At 37.7% G+C, this 22,015-nt stretch overlaps 1 long non-coding RNA gene across 1 annotated transcript; it reads left to right on the forward strand.

Annotated features, from left to right (window-relative positions):
- The first annotated feature begins 10,872 nt into the window (after positions 1 to 10,872).
- On the forward strand, positions 10,873 to 13,290 carry LOC122835466. The gene is made up of 3 exons (XR_006371314.1): positions 10,873 to 10,922; positions 12,188 to 12,228; positions 12,519 to 13,290. It is a non-coding gene; the product is annotated as an uncharacterized LOC122835466 (long non-coding RNA).
- The last annotated feature ends 8,725 nt before the right edge of the window (positions 13,291 to 22,015 follow it).

Genomic DNA, 22,015 nt, shown 5'->3' on the forward strand with positions numbered 1-22,015 from the left:
GCATCCGACAAAGCTGTATTATTTGTACCAATGTGTATGTCCATGCTACTTTTTTTTAATTCTCTCTCTCTCTTTTTTTCTTTTGCTTCAGGCCCTTTTCTTTCCCAACCATTATCTGTTTTTACATCATTGTTAGACCAGAGCAGAGGCCTACATGAGTCTACAACACATAAAAAAAATGAAACAAGTAGTACAAATGAATCACAGGAGGTGTAAAATTCTTTAAGAAGTGTTAAATGCTGAGTTGTGTTAAATTACAACCAAAGAAAGAGACTCTCCACAGAATTAGTGCTTAATTATGTCTTAATTAGCATAATTATGCATGCTAACAGAGTCTCGACAGAATAGCAGTTGTCAGGAGGCTTGAACCATCTGTAACAGCTGAGAATTAATACATCATCTTTTATATCCAGCAACTCTTTACCTCTTCTATCTCAAAGTGCTTTTCATTAATCAATTTTCCTTTTATTGGACATGAAATTTGGCGTTTTTCATTACGTGCCATTATACCACTCCCCTTCCTGCGATAACAGTACTAATTAGGCCTCAAGTGTATCCTTAAACACAAATATTCAACTAGAAAGACACATAGAGGGATTCACAATAAACACACTTGCCTGATGGCCACAACTGTCAGCAGTTTATGTCGATCGCACTTAACATGGGTAACTTGGACAGTTTCTGTTGCAGGTAGACAAGGCAAAGGCATGAAAAAGGGTGGGGAGGCCTGGCAATGAGAGGAGATGAGACAGATAGGGAGCTGAAAGAAAGAGAAGGTGGTTAGAAATCAATGAGAAGTCTTGAACTTTGGAGACCCTGTTCATGTTTGGTAATCAGCTAAGAGTATCTGTATAACCTCTCGTAGCCAACGAGGGAAAAGGACACAGGAGAGAAACACCAGGCTGAATAAGAGTACTCTTGTGGAGAGAGTTACGATAACAATTTTAGGGTTTACCAAGTGTTATTTAAAGCTCACTCTCATTAACTTAATTTGCCTTTTTGTATTAGTTATTTCCCTAGAGCAGTCTGTAATAATAGCCTTATATGCATTATCAACTATTGCATTAAACATGCGTAGTAAAGTTTAGAATGTTTTCATTTAAATACTTTAAAATTTTTGTGAAGTAGTTTGGACCAGTTGTTATAAGTTGGGGATAGACACCTGGAGCTTCAACAGTCAGATATTATAATGTTGTCAACTAAAATGACAAAGTAATCACATTCAGATGAACAAAAGACAGTTTTTGAATGGCTATTACAATTGGGTTCAGCATTTATATATGTGCAATCATTAGGGAACTCTCATGCTTCAACAAACATAATGCAGAGAGTTGTTGATGCACACCAGAAGAGCTCTCCTAAACCCTGCAGAGATCATTCACTTTCTGGCTGACTGTTAATGTCACGGTGCAATCTTAGTGAGAAGAGGGCTCAAACCACTGAAGAGAACTACAAGTCTGTATGTGTTCGAAATGTCCAAATGCCATGTCTTATTGTTCTTAGGCTATTTACTTCAGCAGAGGAAAAATTGGACCATCATTTACGGAAATGAAGAAAATAATTCTATCCAACAAGTCCTCTAATGTAAATATGTACTCCCAAATTCTTGTATTTTAGAGTAAAAGGACTATAACATTTTTTCTTAGTCTCTGGGAATCTTCAGTCACATATCACTAAACTGTATTTGCCAGTTAAAATATGAGGATATTTAGTTTTTATTTACTTCAAAGTATTTGTTAAAAAAATTAAATTTGATGTTTTCATTCTTATTTTGGAATTAACTTTCAAGAGATTGCTTTAATTATTCTAAACAAAATTTTACCTCCGAACCTTGTTTTACATTTGAATTGCTGTCTTCTTTGTTAACATTCAAATTGTCAAACAAGTAATTCTGATGTCTTTTCTTGTTGTATTTCCACCTCTACCCTCTTTCTGTCCCAGAAATCAATGTCTTGATGGATAACAAGCATGGCACATCTCACCTTCCTCTTTAGGGAAGGGTGACAGAATCACTCCCAGTGCTGCCATTTCCATCTACCAGCCCTACAACACACATTGACACACACCAAGGTGTGGTCAGTGCACATACACAGCATGGCTCCAATCTATAAGAGCCCTGAGCTTTAGCCGACCTTGAGACACTCCCCTCTTTCCGGCCTTGCCGAAAGCCAAGGCAGGAGCCTGTCTTCCTGTCTCTGTACAGGTTGAGCACATTTATTTCATAAAAAAATATACCTCCTAAACTCACTGACATAAAACTTGTCTCAGTGATGTACATGCTAATTCCCTTCATATGGTATTGTGGGAGTCAAATACTTGAACAAGGTCTATCCCACTCAAACTCTCCTCTCTCCCACCTTCCTCCTTCCTCTCCCAGGCCCACAGGGACATTAGCATTATCGATGAGCTCACCCCGTCACCTCAGACACAAGCTCTTAAAAGAGAATAATTTCATGCAAATGAGATATTGATGAGCTAATGATTAATTGGCTGCCAGACTGCGTTAATATGCAATAGCTGTCGTGTAATATGCATTTCTAATGACTCTGTCTCAGTGTGTTCAAACAAATGGGCGACTTTGATCATTGGGGTACTCAGAGGCTTTCCTGCATGTTAGCGCGGGGATAAAGCTTTGCCTCAGGGGTTTGTGCAAGCTATCATGGGAATGTAACCACAGAGAAAGAGGAAGTTTCTCTCCTAAAGTGTGTGAGCTTATTTCAAACTTTGAAACAGGCTTAGGCAGAAATATTTTGCTCCAGAAGATGTTTGACATAATATGTTCAATGCTGCTGTTAAATATCCATTAGTACAGCTAGCCAAAAATGGCATCACGTATATTTCATCACAAAACCTTCAGAAATAGTTCAAAATTGACCTTTCACTGTTCTCCAGAGGAGCTAAATTTAAAATGGATTTTCTGAAATAATGAGTCTGAAGAAGCTTATCATAAAACACGGAATGAGATATCAGTTTGAACTGCAGGGCGCAGGTGCAAGTAAGTGAATTTTTTTTATATGGCACCATTTAAGATAAAAATTACAAGGTCCTGCACAGTAAAATAACATTACCCAAAGATAACATACATCCAATTGAACTAATATCAAATGTACTCACATGTTAGAAAAGAAACTTCCTCTTTTCATGTTGTCGCTTAGACAAGGCCAAATTGAATACAGATAATATTGGATAAGTGACAAAACTGCAAAATCACTTGAGTATCTTGTCAAAACCCCTAGGCTTTATTTATAACATGTTGAGAGTGAACAATACTTTACTGAGGCAGATAAAAATGATCAATGTGAGAGGACAAAAATATGTTATGGAAATGATAGCTTTCAGTTTGCCAGTATTTCTTGACGATGTGCAAAAACAAACTCATATTTCCAGAAATCTCGGGAATGAAGGTATCTGGTGTAGTACGAAGGTCAGTTTCATCTTGAGGAAAGTAAAGAACAACCTGGAGTTCTTATGCAATTCAGAAAATTCTTCAGTTTTGAAACCTTGGAAAGACACTGAGATTTAAAAGCAGTAAAATATTGAATAACGTCAGCATAGCAATACTGTAAAGTCATAGGGCTTATCTTTGAGAGTGTCCCAAAATATCTTGGATCTCAACTCTAATCCTATGAGCTCAAAACTTCTACTGGTCTCCGAAGAACTTGACTACAAGTGTCCTGTGGAGAATATTGCACTTCTCCCAGGCTGTGAGCCATATTCAACCATGCAAGCCTAAATAATAAACCACTATAATCCCAAAAAGGAAGTTCAACTCACAATGTTGCAGTGTTATGAGGAAGCCTTCTGCACCTCAAAACTCTGCAGGGAGAATTTACAATAAGACTGATTTTTAATGGCATGGTGCCAGGTTAGAATGGTCTGACAAAAACCCTACTTATAAAAAAACCCCAGTTATAATGTGGTAACATTACTGACTAAACCTTGCCTACATCTCTTCATCAAACCCTGGGAATCCACTGAAATGTGGGAAGCTTTCTATGTTTTCTTGGTGCATAAATTGAATTCATTTAAACTGGATCCAAATTTTGATAAGTAATTCAAATGATAAAACAGATATAAAAACAACAACAACAACAAAAAAAAAAAAAAACAAAGAAAAGAAAACATTCGTGATATTCTGTCTGATCAAGGTCAGACTTGTGGTAATAGATTTTCTCCATTTCTCTTGCTGGTTCCAAGTTTAGAAAATGTGAAACTTTTACTGAATTTGCAAGTTTACTGTATGTTGGAATTGGAGATTTTTAACTTTGCCATAACAAGTGACATGATGGTTGCCGAGCAAAATTATGCCAGGTCAATTTAGGGTATCTTCCATTGTGTGTGTAGGGTTGTACAGGCATGTGTGTGTGTGTGTGTGTAAGTAGCAATGAGTGGGTCTAATCAGACTGACTGCAGTTGTGCTTGGGGGCATGGATCTATCCAATTGCCATTCAGCGTCTCCACCTGTCTGTCCTTCTGTTTGTCGGGGGCAAGTGCAGAAATGGTGTGCAGGCAAGTCTCCAGCAGCGTTTACAGCCAGCCTTCGAGATTTGGTAATGTGGTTGATATTGGGCCTGCAGACAGGCGGGTGGCGATACAGAAAAGAACAGGCAATGGAGCACTCAGACCTGTGGCCTGACCTGTCAACAGAGTTTGTCCTGCTGACACCTGCAAGTGTGTGTGGGCGTGTGTGCGTGTGTGTGTGTGTGTGTCCAGAGTGGCACTTGATGGCTGCCAGTCACATAACTAATCTCCCATCACCATGGTGGCAAGGGAGTATTCCGTTTCCCTGGCCTGTGCTTATTTAATCATAAATTGTCCAATGATGCTTCCTACATCGTTATCTGTAAACAACCCAGAATTTTGAGTCATTTGTGTGTATGTGAGAGTGTTTGTAACAGCCAGGGACATGCTGTAATAATGGTGTTAGGTTGAGATCATCATGCTCAAACTTAGACCTGCTGATATTTATTAGAAGAAAATTGTGACCTAAACCCAAAAACACTTAGACCCAAAAAATGGTTACTCCATTTTTCAGCAGGCATGCCTTAATAAGAAGTGCACTCTTTTGGAGAATGTGTGGCCGTCTGTGCAAAAGATGTTTGAGTTTTATTTGCGTGAGTAATTTATTTATGGTTTATCCACTTTTTTACTCAGTGTATCGCTATAAGTCACAAAGAATGGCTTTCAGATGGTCCTTCCTGTCATGTCTTTTCATTTTTTAAAATCATGTTAGCTGTTAGGCCAAATAGAAAAAAACTATAATTTCCTTTATGATCTATTAATTTCTTTCATTTCGATTAAGGTTTTTCAAAATACAAAAAGGTGTAGCAGAAAAATAAAGTTAAAGGTAAATTGTCAAGCAAAACCAAAAAATGACAACTTATTATTAACTTATATTTAATTTTCAATTGATAATGTTATATATGTGTATATATTTAAAACTGGGTTATCAAAAATTTTTATTTTTACTGAAACTATAATGCTATAATTTACTGGTTGGAGAATTTAAAAAACAAAGCAGGTATGTGTTAAAATAGAGATCAGAATTATCTAAGAAATCTTCTTTCCTTGTGTTTTTTAATAATTTAAATTTCCGCACACTTTTCCACAGAATTTTACCCTCTGACCTAATGTCTGAGGCATTTTCTTTTCTTTTTCTTTTTTTTTTTTTTTTTTTTTTACAAACAATTTGTGATTGTATTGATGTAATAATTTGTTAATACACAGCTGAATTTCTCTGTGCTGGTCAGATCTGACCTAAACTCCACATGTTTGTATTCAGATATATGTAAATTAAGGTCATTGATCAGGGTGTGAGGCCAGTTTTTAGAGTGGGTGATGCTGATCAGTGAGGAAGGGACGGTGTGACCTGTCCTCTTCTAACTCAATACAGTGTCACATCACAGCACAACTCAATCACTTACAAACCTGAGTGAACCAGGTAATAATGTCACTTCCTGTTTTACCAAACGGCATCACAACTTCATTATGACCTTTACAAACCTGTAACATAATTGTCTTAGATATATTCTCAAGGTATTGGCAAAAGCTTGATCTGGTTACAACAGTAAGTTGCAAATGTCATAAGTAATTTTACATAACATACATGATTTACATTGACTGATTACAGAACTATGGTATGGATTTCTATTAGAAGAGAATAAAGAAATGCAGTTTATTGATAAAACTAAATTGCATGTCTGTGAGGGATTCTTGGGATTCTACTTTAGAAGTTTGCAGAAGTTTTCTCATAGCTGTCAACATGGATAAAGCTTTCTGAAAATTGCCATTTGTTTGTTGTGGCTATTAAAGGAGTGATGTGGCTTTGAAGCAGAAGTAGAAGGAAATTGTTCCTGGGTCAACGAGAAAACCCATGATCTATAGCTGCAGGACTGTAAATAATAATGGTTCAAAGGCTTGGATGATGAATGATGATGCTGGAGTAAAAACAAAGTGTTAAGGATTATTAACACAATCCTCAAAAATACCATAATTTACCCGGGAAATTCTTCTGGTTGCCTGCTGTTCCATGTATATTTAAAAATGGTCTAATCAAATCATAGGAATGATTTATTGCTTCTAATTCTTAGATTGAATTAGCTATTAATCGGACACAATCTTGATATTTTGAATTTTGTAATCCTTAAGCACTATAAATTTCAATTTAATAATCTAAACTAAATATATGTTCCTGGAATTGGCTCTACTGAAACTATGAATTTGAATAAACTGAACTAATAATTTGGGTTTAGTTGGCCTGTTTTCAGTAAAAATACTGAGATTATGTCTGACATTTAAATACATAGCCCAGTCAAGTAAATGTGACTTTATCATAATCAACATTGTAATTGTACTATTGCTCAACCTTATTACATTTACTTTAAGTACACATAGCATGTAGGTTTTATCTTCAGAAATTGTACTTTTTCAGATGTCACTGATAGATTTAGGCTTTTAAAGCAAAAGTGTCCATAGAAAAAAGAAAACAGTAATTTTCTAGATACCTTTTGCTATTGCATATTGGATGTCTGCTGGTATACTGTACAATGTACTCACATATACATCCTTACCTAATACTGTTATCAAGACAAACGACCAAGGCCACAAATCTAGGTCTGAAACCAGAAGTTCCTGGTAAGACGCAAACTCTCTGAGGACTTCGTAGTCTTACAATACCCATACACACATTATGCAAAGAGTGTCAAAATTTATTGCGGATGAGGTTTCTGTGAATATTTGCACACCTGTGTGTGCACATGTGAAGCTATACCATCTGCAATAATGAGACCTGACAGGTCCCACACCCCTCAGTGCTGTGTGTGTCTATGGGCTCTTTCAGAGTGACAGTGTAGATTAGGGGTGTAATCCTTGTAGAGCTACATGGGAATCTATCAGTACCCAAGGCTCCACACACACATGCTCACACATGATTCGTGACAGTGGAAATTAATTGAAATGTTAATGCAGATGAGAGTTCAGTTCTTAATTGCTTGCTGTTGGATTAGGACAAGATTCTTTATGAAGAGATATTACATCAGCATTTGAAGCGATCTTGGTTATAAAGAGATTCCAGGCATGCTGCGGAAGGTTATTGATGATTTCTGACTATCTCAATGCTCAAACCAGGACTGGAAGCCTTCTGTTTTTGTCATCAGGTAATGTTAGCATACTAAAGAGTGCAACAATTAGTTAACAATATGTACTCAAAGAAAGTTTGCTGTATTTGTCTTTTTTTGCCCTAAAATGAAACGTCTGAGGTGGCAGAAAAAAATAAGAGCAGTGTTTTAGTTTTCCCGGATGTGTCGAGGAAAAACACTTAAAGGGAGGCTTTGATCTTAGTTTTAATTAGCTCCTATTCCCCTCTAGTATTCCTCTTTTCTGTATTTGCAAGAAAGAATATGAACAATGCTAACAACGACACCGCTTCTGCCTATATCAGCATTTTACTTAACTTTCCCTCTTAACTTGTTTTTTTTTTCCTCTTTACTTCTGAAAGTGTGCCCTCTTTCCCTTAAAGAGCCACCCAGTATAAAAACAGCAACAAGAGGCTGAAGAAGTGCTTTGCTCTGTTTTTAAATTTAATTCCTTTCAGTTCTCCATTACATTTTCTCTTTACGCCTTTAATATGTACCAGACATACCAAGCGCATGATAAATTCATCATGTGGATGCCACTGAATCAATATTAATTTTAGGCCTTTCATGATGGCAAATCAATGAAAGCATCACTAAGAGGCTCCTTTGCATGTTGAGCACCTTGTCTCTGCGAGTGAATGGAGATGTGATGAGAGGTGAGAGAGCATCCATGGTGGTGCCAGCAGGGAGGCCCAAACTCACTCATTATCTCCCCTCAATTAGACCTTCTCGCTTCGCCACCCTGGGCCCACACACACAGTGTGTGTGCGTGTCTGTGTGTGTGTGCTTTCTCCCCGCTGAGTTGATCATACAAACATCTCGGGAGTGTTTCCTCAGAAAATCTCTCTCACTGATCACTTTGACATAATTGGACAGCCAGTCTCTTTTATATTGAATGTGATGCACAGACAGTAATAGAAATCTGTAAGGTTTTTTTGGTATGTAAAAAGCAGACAGAGGTAAAGTTAGAACGAAATGGATTCAGAGCAAGAAATCCTGTTAGCAGTTAATTTTTTTATGTAGAAGTCTGCAACATTTTATTATATGTAATTGTAAAAGAATAAGTATCCCTTTACACAAAGAGCTGTACAATGGAACAATTGTAAGTCTTTCACAACAAGGGTATTGTATTCAATTCATTCGTTTTCATTCTAAGTGGAGTTTGTTTGTTCTTCCCATTGACAGGTTTAATGTGGCATAAATGTGTAAAGAAAAAAAGGAAATAAAAAGCTGTGTCAACTGTATCCTCAAGAACTGTCCTCTGCAGATTTTACCTAAACTTCATTTGATCATCTGTTGTTCGCAATTTGAAGTACTGAAAGTGCTCTGCATCTTTCTGAGCACTTTTCAGAACTTCCCAGAACCAGAACCAAGCTTGGTTCTGGTTCTGGTATGTGCCAGCACACTTCTGGAGCAAACTTCCAGAAAACTGAAAAACAGCTGAAACACTGAGTTTCTTTAAATCAAGACTAAAAACCTACCAGCCTAGAATTGCCTATGAAAAAGAGCTCATCATCCTATGCCTATGAACCATAATAAATGGAACATTGACCAACATATTTGATGTGTATTGATGATTTTGAAGATGGTACTCAGCAAAATGTGATGTTTGTTACTGGTTTCTCTATTAGTCACTATATGTTATCTAAAGTCACATTATTATCTAAAGTGTCCAAGCAAACAGGAAAACTACAATACAGTATGAACTGATAGGTCTCAAAATTTATTATTCTAGAATTGTTGCATTGGTCTATTTTGGATTCTTTAAAACACAACTGTGTTATGAATCGTATACACAAGGTGTATAATTTAGATGTGTGTATAAACATAAGTTTGGGTTTTCCAAAGTGGAGAGCCATTGAGCTTTAAAATGGTTTGTGTTTTAATTCTGCTCATTTGAACCTCCTTTTCAAACATCCAGGGACTCAAAGTGTCTTAAATGGAACCTTTGAAAGGAAAACAAATCCCAGAAACTTCATTTTCTGCTCATCCATCATTGGTCCCCAAAATGAAGTTACAAATGTCAATGGATTCAACTTTCTAATGCTTAGGTGTTTACAATCAAGACACACTATAAATGAACACCAAAATGGAAGATATGTGACACAAGTTGAAAATACTAAAATTATCTCTATGGATAATTTATGCAGTACATTATTATCTAATTGTCCAATTTATGGCTGCATCTGCATCTCTCATAGGATGTATTTGGTATTTTTTTTGTCCTTTACCCTGCAGCAGTGCCTCAAACTGGCAGACTACCATTTTGCTGCAGCTAACTCCCCTTAATAAAGCTTGTGTATCTTCCCATCATAGTTGCAGATCTAATTAAAGACTTACATTAATTTTAATCTAAATCACTCGCAGTTGTCATGAGTTTCATCAAATCTAAATGTAAAGCATTTTGTGATAATTAGAAAAGTATAAACATTTTTGGGAACTATGCTGGCCGTGCATGTGTGATGTAGCGCTGCATTATGCCTCGGCAGTCTTGTGGATCAGTAGTTTGGCAGAGAATCTGTAGCTGCTACTCTGTAGCAGAGTTTCCAACAAATGAAGGGCTTGTGTTTCTATGTGTAAATCTTCTGCATGTCTTACTGTCAAAACCAATGCTTTAATAGTAGCCAAGTCACACTTTTGACCACATGACACGGCTAAGTACTCATACCTCTAGATCAGGGGTGGCCACTCCTGGTCCTGGAGGGCCGGCCTCCTGCAACATTTAGGTGTGTTGCCACTTCAACACACCTGAGTTAAATAATGAGGTCATTAGCAGGACTCTGGAGAACCTGACTGCACTGAGGAGGTGATTCAGCTGTTGGATTCAGGTGTGTTGGACCAGGGAGACATCTAAGAGTTGCAGGACACCGGCCCTCCAGGACCCGGAGTGCCCACCACTGCTCTAGATCTTTTTCATGTTTTCACATTAAAAACTTCAATGGGATACTAGTATGCATTTCAATCTTTATTTGCGGACACGTCTACATAGGAGGCTTTTTGTCTATTCTTGCTATAAAGTCTTGTCACGGATTTTTAATTGGAGTCAGGTCTGGATCGGATCCATATTCACACATTGTACTTTGATTTGATTTAAACCTCTCAATTGACTGTATGTTTAGAATTATGCAGTGTTAGTTTTTAAACCCACTCAAATTTTGTACATATTGGCCTAAAAGTTCAAATTTGGTCTCAGCTGCTTGCTGTATCTTCTACAATTTGTGTTGCAAACTGCAATGTTCCCATGGACCTTCTAGTTGCTTTTCTGATTAACGCTCCTTTCAGCAGCAGGTAGACACCCATGTCTGAGTTTGTGTTGTACCTATTTATTTCCACAGGGTGGATTCACCAGTGCTCAATGAGATGTTCGAAGTTTGGGCCAATGTTTTATAACCTATTCTTCCTTTAGCTTCTCCAAAACGTCCTCCTTAATCTGTCTAATGACCTCATTGTGTGACAACTTTTGCAAGGCACTGCAGTCACCAAAGGAGACTGATGGAAATGCTCACTAATTATGGTGGAAATATTGAGGACACTGAGCTGGTCGATAATGAACCAGTACAAGGTCTGGATTCGTGTATCACTGTTGTCTGTTGGAGCCAAACAAATATGAAGTAAAAAAAATAGTAAGAAAACCAAAATCAACTTGTTGTGAATATAAGTAGGACAAAAAGAGTGAAATGGAGCCAAAAAAGTTTTGTCTCTGCATTAGTCCAGTTCCCGGTCCCTCAGTGCGACTCTCTACCCCCCAGAGGGCCTGTTGTTTAGGGTTGCACAGCCACCTAGGCCTTGATGAATTTCTCCCCCGTCAACAAATTAAGAGCTGCTATTGTTGCAGTGACAACAAGGCATCTCGGTCGCCATGGGGAGCACCATGAAGACCAGTGACAGAACTCCAGAATCCTCCTAATCATCCCCAGCTGTCAGGAAGCACCTGGCCTGACACCTCTGCTTAAAACCTGTCTCCCAGGCATAAGATAATTACAAGTGCCAGCAGTGGAAGAGAGAGAAGGCAGGGAGAAGGAGAGCTGGTGGAGTGGAGGGAAAGAGAGAATTCTTTCTTATAAGTGGCTGTGTGAGGAATGGAGTGCTGGAGCTTTTCCAGACAAGTTGCAATTGAAGTAGAGGAAGTGTTCAAAGGCAAGAGTGGAGTTGAGAGTGGGGAGGTGTCTGGGGTGTCTCCCCTCTTTGCTACAGAGAAGGCTTGGGAGGGGGTCCCTAGATAGCGCTGCGGGGGACAGGTGAGGGACGGAGCTGTCAGTAGGCCCACATTCGAAGACATTTTAGAAAAGAAGGACTTTTTTTTTTTTTGACTGGCCAAGTACAAATACTCCACAGATTGGTGAAGGGAGGTGGAGGCAGTTTGTGGAAAAGTTACACTAAACTTATGCAGACTCGGTTCTGATGTGCAATACACAGAGTTGCTGGTGTAAATAGAGTAATGTCTTGGGGGGGGGAAACAAAAAAACATTCAACAGATACTCTAAAAACAAACAAATAAAAAACAAGCCCTCAGCGCTGACATCCAAAACTGACTCCGTGTTTCTGTTCCACAGCGTTCATGTCACACCGGCCCTCACCAGAAATGAGTTGATTGGTAAGTGAGAAAATACTTGTTAAATCAAAAACACCAAGCTGCTGAGGAAGAGCAGACCTCGCATTTTACCCAGGCTTGCACACGCAGAAACACACCCATACAACTGCATTTCATTACCACCTCTCATTTCTCTAGCAGCAGGGCCTTCCTTCAATAGCACTCCTGTCATCCCTGCCACGGGGGGCTAAATTATTCAAATACTCTAATTCTTCTCTTCTTCCTCCCACCCACCCTTTATCTTTCCACCACTCTGCCACTCATAATTTGTCTTTTCATTGTTGCCAATTTAGAGGCAATCCCTCCCATTAATGATGCCAACTGTTCTAAACGGCGCTGGAGCTGAGCTGAACGGAGGAGGAGGGAGATGTCAACGAGACGGAAGCTGCACGCAAGCGGCGAGGACAATGCTCAGGATTTTACAGGCTGCTGTTCAGATATAAATGGATGATATACCGACTTCCACCCATCGCTCTCTCTTTCCCTCCCACACACTCTGATTCTTAAGCAGGTTTTGTTTTATTAACTCCTTTAAATGTACATATGTGGCTTTATTTGCCTGTCACACGTGAGCATATTTGGGAGATTATGAAATATATCTACATCTGGTTGTTGTGCAGACTGCGCTCAGATACATAAAAGTCATGACTTTATTTTTACAAAGAATCAATTAGATCATATACTTTTATGGTGGAGCCTTTTCCATTGGCAAGTCATCTGAAAGCTGCTTGTTCTTCGTATTGACTGAATGAAAAGTAAATAAAACAGCCTGCATCAGGAGGAACATTGATGATGCAGCAAAATGGCACTTAAGAATATTATTATTGTTCTTTTATGTGTTCTCCAGAGAGCAGCTACACCTGCAAAAATATACAGAAAATCACATTCAACGCATGAATATTGGAGATTGAGAAATAAGTAATACATTCACATCAACCGATGAACAGCACAAATGAGATTAAAGTTTCATCTTTGAGAAAAAAGCTTACCTGAATCTGAAGCTGAATGTGTGTATTTATAATAAAAAAAAATATGGTTCTCATAAACCCACCATAAAAAATTCAAGATGCCCTCAGATTTAAACTTAAATTAAAGAGTCTTGTGGCTCATCCAACAAGTTAAATTTGCTTTCACTTTTAACTCTCACTTGTTATTAATTAATACAAAATAGTCATAAATAAAACAATAATTTGTCAGTTGACACTTGTTGAACCAAAGTGTAAATAAAGTCCCAGCATTAAACAATTGAATATTCAGTGTGTTGCAACCTTTTTTAGTTTCTAGTTTCAGATGGCTCTCATGTCTTCACTATCTCCACAGCATCCTGCTGCCAGCACGATGGGTTAAACTTAAACCACTTAAGCTCCTGTGCAGAAAAAGATTTTCTTCCAGAGAAGGTGCATCAAACTCCTTTTCATTTTAGGCCATGTTAAGATCATGAGAGTCCTCAAAAGTCTGGTTGTGCCAGAATGTATTTATAAACCCCACTAACAAATTGCAAATTGATACTCATTGGCATTTGATGAGTTGTTTCAAAAATTAAATGATACTGATCATCTTTTCACAAGATGTAATTGGACAATAAGCAGACAAAAACTGCTTTGATTTGTTTGACAAAATAATAATTAAGCATACACCTGTTTTTTGTAGCCTTCTGATGTCTTGAGGGACACTAAGGCTGGATTTGTCCCCTGGACCAGGCCTTGAGTTTGACATGCGCTCTGTGGAGTGACTGGACTCAGATTTAGAGATAAAGTGAGGAGCGTTGTTGTCCTAAAGAATTTCAGGGTCGTGCCGCTGCTGAGGTTGTCTTGGTTTCTGATCTCAATGCCTCCCAGGCATCTCTCTTTGTTTTTTGGGTACGTCCCAAACCATGGATAAAACCCCCAAACCATCATGACCTAATCTCAGAGTCCAGTTTGAGATGTAAAGTGCGTTGTGTATTAAACTTAAATCATCCCTACAGCATGATGCTGCCACCACATGGCAAACACAAACTACATAAACTGAAAGAAGTTTTTTGGTTTTTAGATGCACATTTGAAATGGCCCACATCTTTTCAAGAAAAGAAAAACTCATGATTGAGACACGTAAAGACACATTGGGAAATACTAGACAGGCCGATGGGGAGGGAAGAGAGCTGCAGAATAAATATTGATTGGTATAAAAAAGAAGGGTAAGAGACTGTGGGTAAGCTGTGTGATGGAACTGTGCTGCTATCTTAAATGAGGAATCCCATAAGAAGGTCTGGATTAACCAAATTTAATCCCTCATCAAACAGACAATAACAGTGCACCCTAATCCCCTCCCCCAGTTCCCAGATTAGCAGCGCTCCTACTCTGCTCCCATCTTGGCAGCGCATTGGGCCCGGTGCTGGCTGGCCCATTGAGCTCTCCTCCAGAATGACCTCTGGATGAGGAAGAGGCATACAAACAGCAAGTCTGGCTCTAACGGAGACCATGCTAATGAAGCTTCTGCATAAAAAAAGCAATATGAAACCAGTAGCCAGGACACTGATGAGTGGCTAATTTGGAAGTAAGGATTTCATGTAAATTTAAGAAATATTACATAAAAGACAAAATGTTTCTAAAAGAACATCATTAATAAACAAATTTTAAAAATAGCTGGAATTTCAGGTAAAAAAGCTTTCAGAAAAACATTCCAGTAAAGTAACTTCGAGGACCTTGATTGTACAAAACCTGTAATTAGGAGTTGAGATAGGGTTTGTAATTACCTTTAAGAGCGAGAACCCTGGAGTAAACAAATATGTTCATCAAGCAAATACAGGATTACTGTGTATGAGCTCTCTTTACTCCATAACACATCCGATTCAGCTGGGGAATGCAAAGCAAGAGACTGAGTGAGACGGAGGGAAACTGAAAATAAGAAGCGCGTCGGAACAAAAAGTGCTGACGCGGAGGCTTCTGCGCCTGCTGGATAAGTTGTTTCTTCAGATAAAACATAAATAGGAAAAAGCTCATTTGGAATATGCATGTTTAGGTGACACATATTTATTTTTGTTTATATTTATTTTTAGTTTGGATTTTCCAAAGTGTTATCTAAGATCAGTTTTATTCCTGATGTTGATTTAGACATATTTAAAAGTTTCATATTCAAGAATCAGGTTCGTGTGTTTATATAACAGTTTAACACACTCCAATAACACATAACTAAAATAAAACTGTTGTTAACTTTAGTTTTGCTGATGAAGTCCGGCAAAAAAAAAGTTCTAACAAACAGCTGAATTTTTGATTTAAACATCCTTTGACCACTGCAACTTGGTGCAAATGCTGAGTTTAAGCTTCTCCCTTAATTAAGGTAATTATGATTGAAGCATGGCCTGTTTTAGTGTAGCCTTGAGGCAAACAGGCCTGCATTTTTGCAGCGCTTGCCTGATAGTCGAGTTGGTGGAGGTACAAAAACAACCTGAAATGCTGCAGGCACACAGAGACAGCTCCTGTGATGTCTGCTGACCTGTGGAGACCCTGTGTGTTCAGGTAAAGATGCACAGAGACGATCAGACGGATGTCTTGACAAAGACAGAGAGTCTGTGCTAGTTGGAGATAGGGCATGGCAGAATGCTTTAAAGCTCATTTAGAGGCCAGTGAAAAGGATTGTTATGTTTAAACAAATTAATCAGGAGAAAAGGTCTGTTGTGAACTTAAAATTAAAGGAACTGGAGTTGATTTTTCTGGAAATATAGTGTGTTTTTTTTTTTCTTCAAGTAAACGTACACAACCTGTTTTCTTGTTTTGCTGTGACATCCACCAAGATAAAGCTTATCAGAACGTTAAAGGGATGTAAGATGTTAGTTCTTCTTTTCTTCCTACACAAAATGCAAAACACCACACTATTGTTGCAGATATGAAAGACACCCTCCAAAAGAAATTAGTCATATTGAGTTAATTCCCTAAATTTGTATTCCCTAATTCTGAATTTGTTATTACATAAAGATATTTTAGATGTGTACTGTGCAAGGCCAAGAAAGTTTGTTTGCAAATAATAATAAATATTAGTATTAGTCTTGCAGCTGATTCCGTAAAGTTTATTCCCTGAAATTAAAAACACCATTCTGCACAATGTAAAGCTTTTAAATGTCTGAGTCTGTTCAATATTAACCTTTCAAAAAATCAAACAGGAACTTGTTACCCTTGATTATTTGGTGTCTGACTTAAAAAGAGACATTCCTTGTAGTGTGAGTAGTGTTTGCATCAGCGGGAGAAATAACCAATGATACATGTTTTTGTTTTTGTGTTCATCTCAGTTTGTGTGTGTGTATCTGTGCGTTTCTTTGTATTGGATACATTGTGAGGAGCGTTGATTTGAGTTTAGGTTAGGCATAGAGTTAGACATGTACTGGTTGTAGTCAGGTTAAGATTATAGGTCAGGTTTAGAGAAAATGTCTGGGTCAGGCAAAAATGCAGTTCCTAAAATGAATGAAAGTCAACACAAATTCCTCAGTTTGCATGGAAGTACAAGGATGCGTGCAGGCGTGTGTGAGTGTGTGTGTAGTTAACCAGGCGGAGAAATGTTGTACAGCTGCCAAAAACTGTAAAGTAGCCCCTTCTGATATCAGTTATTAATATTTAACTGTCCACCATTAAAGTTTAAGGTGGCTGTGAGTGAGCTGGGGGAAGAAGAGGCTGCTGACCGCACAACACCATAAACACTTCCACTGAAGTGTGTGACAGGGTTACAGCATGAGACCACTGTGTATAGATGTACAGTGTGTGATCTGCAGATAGTGGCTGTATTTTTGCATGAACTTGACAGACTAAAATTAAACCACAACATCCAAGAGATAGCAACATCTTTGGGGAACAACTTCAATACTACATCTGTTTGTTTTTTTTTTTAATGTAAATACAGATTGGACAACTAGTTCCCTTCGGCTGTATTTCTTGGCTTGTGATTGTCACATTTACTGCTATCGTGCAGAGAAAAGAACTCAAGTAATTTTCTTTGTCATAAAACTTCCATGCATGTTTTTATTTGCAAACTTAGAGTGAATGCACTCATTAAAATCTGATATGATTTATTGTGATTTATATTCATTGTACTTTTATGAATGCATGCAGCATGAAAATTAATCATGTTTCCTCACATATGTTTTTGCCATAATTGTACTCAGCAAAACAGCTTCCAGAACTGCTAGCCTTCATGTGTTTGGAATTTTTTTGTAAGGATGTTTAGTCTATTGTTACTTTTAATTCAATCCAATTTAGCTAAAGTGTTAGCTTAGTATTTTACTAAGTTCTTTGTGTGTGTGTGCGTGTGTGTGTGTGTGTGTGTGTTTCCTTTCAGAAGAGCCTGAAACATGACCCCCCGCTGAGATTTTAAGGTAAATGAGTCAAACCAAGGTGAACACGGGAAGAAACGCAATGTGAAATCCAGCGCTATTCCTACTCTCTCATGAAGAGGTGCTAAAAAAGAATAGGCTGGTTGGCTAAAAGTGAGCATGAAAAATACCCCACCTCCACGTTGACCCACATCATCCATTATGTGGGGTGATTATGAGAATAGAACAGCCTTATGGGTAGCCTCAGTTCCAGGAAACAATAGCTCACTGTCAGGATGTGTTTTAACTGTAGGATGGTCGGCTTTATTATGGTTTGATCACTGAAGCTTCACTTTGTGTCTTGGTAGCCATCTTTAGTCTGGATGCAAGAGCAGCCAATGACCTGTGTAAGTTTATATTTGGATAAAGGAAGCAACAGCTGTAGACTATATGGCAATTTTCATAGGAGTCGTCATTATAAAAATATTACAGCTCTGAAGGTTTCTAATAGATATGGCCTTCATACGATACCCATTTATTTCTCCGTCATAAAAAAGAGACTGAAAATAAGGTGTATATTTTTTATTCTCTATGTCACAGGTTTTTTTTGATACAATATTCATTCATGCAAATAACAGTGCTCTTCTATAGGAAATAACAGAGGAACCTAAATCTTTCTAAATGACACTTTATAATCAAATTTTCATGAATGCAAATGGAGGCCAGGTTTCAGCGTAATTCTGCACAGGAATTAAACTGAGTTGGTCGGGTTTATCTTAATAGCTGATCTCAGCTCTGTGGAGCCAGCATTAAGTCTGTAAGTCGAAGCAAAGCGAGCAACGCAATCACAGCTTTGCCTCCTCTAGCGTAGCTCACTCCGGCGGCCTGACCAGAATTAACACGTGCGTGGACATGTACACACAAACACAGACACAAACCCCCACACCAAATGCCTCAGTGGATTCCAATACGATGCTTCTGCTTTGATATCACCAATATAATTATAGCCGGCTTATTATTGAGGCAGATATTGTTTGAAAAAAATTAAATGTTTTAAATCTATAAAATATTGCCTGTTCAAATCATTATTATTTTTTATTTAAAACAAAAGGAAATCTTTGCAATTGTGGTTTGAATTCTGTTTAATTTTTATTTATTTATTTTTTTGTAATTTATACATTATTGACATCTTTATAGATATAATACAAGTTAAAGCTGTTTGTTCTAACAGATAATTATATAATGATAATGTCTTAGAGCATTCACAAAGTTCTTTCTTGTCAACTTGACAATTTTGTTAAACTGGAGTAAGCTGCAGGTACTTCATGTACTTCTAGATAGTACTCCTGAGTACTACTACAATATTAAAATATGATATTACATGCAGTCTGCGAACTGCATCCATATAAGAATTTAAAAATGTACGCACATGACTCCACTGCCTTGTGCTGTCCAGTAAAACCAATAACATGATTATTTTGATTCTGTCACAACACAAATCAATGCACTTTGCTTGACCACTACAGTAAAAATACTCTGATGAATTATCACGTGGGTCTAAGTTCTACCTTCACAGACTTCCTGAATTTGTCTGTTTACTGATACAGTACCTTACTTCATTTCATCTTAATTCTTAACTTCTAATCTTCTGTTTTCTGAACTCAAGTTTTACACTAGTTCCTTTTAAATCACCATCGTTTGAAGAAATGCAGATTTTTAGATGTATGGGCCAGAAAAGGAAATTAAAGAAGTGTGGACTTTTGATTAAATCATCATGCACCTACCAATCTCTTGTCTCAATGTGCCACTCACCTAACTTTGATATCAATCAGAGTGCGAAAGACTCATATGAGATTCTAAAGACATCAACACAGCACTGATTCAGTATTGATGCTGTCACAGTTGTACAAAGAGTGGGGATTGAAAATCTGTCTAAAAATTCTCACTGGTGCTTCTCTTATATTTTGTGTATAGCTTCCAGTGTTGAAGAGGAAGCAGTGGCCCCTCTGATCTATTCTAGCACAAAGTGACTCAAAGTAACTGCCAGTGATAACTAGTAATTACATCCATTTAAAATGTGCATTATTTTACCCCTGCATTGAATAAACTAGTGAGGCAGAAAATTGTCCAGTTTTATCCTCTCCTTCATATACACACTTTTTTTTTTCTTAAGACTGCGCTTATTTTTGACAGGTTTCATCCTTGAGTGAGGCTAAACATTCTTGAGGAGTTTTCATGTTAATTGTTATGGTGTGGTGACAGATGGACAGACGAAGTCAAGCAGACAGAGGGACAGACGCACATTCAGTCACAGTAAAACACACCGGACCAAATTAATCTCTCCAGTTCACCACAGTGGTTCTTACACCAAGTCACTGAACTTTGACAGCGGATTCATCTATTGAACCCAAGACATTTGACAAAAAATATTATTTTCACCATTTTACAAAGAGAACATGATTTCCTGGGTGGAAATATATTTGAATGAGCTTGTGCTGTCTATTCACTGACAGAAGTTTCTCTTAATACCAGTCTGGCTCTGTCCGTATATGTGTGGACTTATTGTATGCATGTGGCACAAAGAGTGATAGGAGTCTTTAGAAAAGAGCGAAGCTCTCCACAGATTAGACTGCATTAGCATTTAAGGTACTGTCATAAATTCCTCCCAAAGTGGAGGGGAAAGGCAGGACAAATGAAGTAGGATTAATAGAGGCCCGAGTCTGACCGATAGTGGGGATTGGGAGACTGGGTCACCTTGGGATGAGGGGGGTGGAGGGGGCAGAGTGGTAGATGTGCAATGGGAAAACTGGCAGAAGTGAAGGTAAGATGGACTTTGACTTACAAGGAAGACATTTGAAATGTTCTGTACAAGTGAGTGTTGATAAAAGAAGAATAAGCATGAAAGATAAAAGGTAAAAGATGAATATGTGACCTTAAAGTGTGCAGGAACATGGACACAGTTGGTTAGGTCTCTAACCTTCGCTGCTGCTGACCTCCAGGCTGGTAATGAGGACAAAGTCAGGAGACAGATAGCTAACTGTCCACCAGGGGAGAGATGTTGGAGTTACCCAGTTTAAAAGTACAAATGACGATGACTTTATTGTTTAACCTGATATACACACAACTCCTTTTTTCAACATGAAAGGAATGTCATTTTTGGTAATTTTTTTCAAATATTATATTTGGTTTTTAACAGTAAAAATAGTGTGACACTTCACAGCTAAAAATAACTTATTGCAATGGAAATCTAATTGTGATTTAAGTGTGCTAATAAACTAATCTCCAAAATATTTGAAGACATAAAAAAAGTTTCTAATTTACAGTAAAATACTGGAAGTTGTGGTTGCCAGAATTTTACCATATTTATACCGTATTTATACGGTAAACGTCTGGTAAAATATATATTTATTTGGTAAAACATACCAAGTCACTGATTTAGTACTGATCCTGTCAGAGTTGTACAAAGACTTTCTCTTGGAGATGCTTTATTGTGGATTTTGAGCTGCAGCCAGCATCGGTAAGGATCTTAACTTGGGTCAAGGACCTCCGGTTTGTTTTCTGGCATTTTATGCACAGGAAAAATTTGAGGGGTTTACAATTTGACCAATTGTCCAAAAACCCTCAGGATGTTTTTTAAAAACCTATCAATCTTTGCACATTCACAAACAGAAAGCCTTTAAGTTTTGCCATCATGGGATCATGAGAGAGTAAATATGTGACAGAAAATAATATAAAAACTAAATTTGTGTGCAAATATAAACACTATAAAGCTATATGTTTAAACTTTAGATAAACAGAGAAACATTGTGTTTAAGTTTAAATAAGTTTTTCAATAAAATGCTTGATCTACTTGTTTTGTCTCTTGCTCTTGTATCTTCTTTCTACCCTTACCTACAACCTGCTTACTTGCAACTTTTTCTTTGCTGTGGAGATTTTATTCAGGAATATATCTAAACTGATGTTGTGTGTTTTTTTTGTTTTTTTAAAACAAGCCCTTAGCAAACAGCAAAACGATTGTATTTCAGTTAGTAAGGTTACTTTAAAGCATGAGTAGTCAGAACTGGAATCGAACTTGGCTCCTCATCACTGTGTACTGTGCCAACTGCCAGCCCGTCTGACCTCCAAAGTGCCAGAAACACGCAGCGTATGACAGCATGTTTCTGGAGGTCTGCGCAGAGTTGTTGGTCTGTTCAGTCCTGTTAATGTATGTCTGAATAACACAAAGATGCTCGTTTACATTCCTTCATTCAACTCTGAAATTATTTTTAAGTATTCTGTTTTACCCTCTGGTGACTGGGGGTCAGTTTTTGATAAGTTTTTTCACCACGTTAGGTCTCCCACTTTATGAAAGGGACTTTTTTTCTCAACCCTAATATTGGGTCTAATGGCGAACTTACATTGTGAGAATATTTAATCATAAATTGGGAGATTTCTTTAAGAATAAGCTTTTACGTAAACTTTCTTTCTGTTTTTACTTCTAGAACAAGCTCAAGCACACAACACATTCTTCTT

This window comes from Gambusia affinis, linkage group LG08 (assembly GCF_019740435.1).
Source record: "Gambusia affinis linkage group LG08, SWU_Gaff_1.0, whole genome shotgun sequence".
Taxonomy (NCBI): domain Eukaryota; kingdom Metazoa; phylum Chordata; class Actinopteri; order Cyprinodontiformes; family Poeciliidae; genus Gambusia; species Gambusia affinis.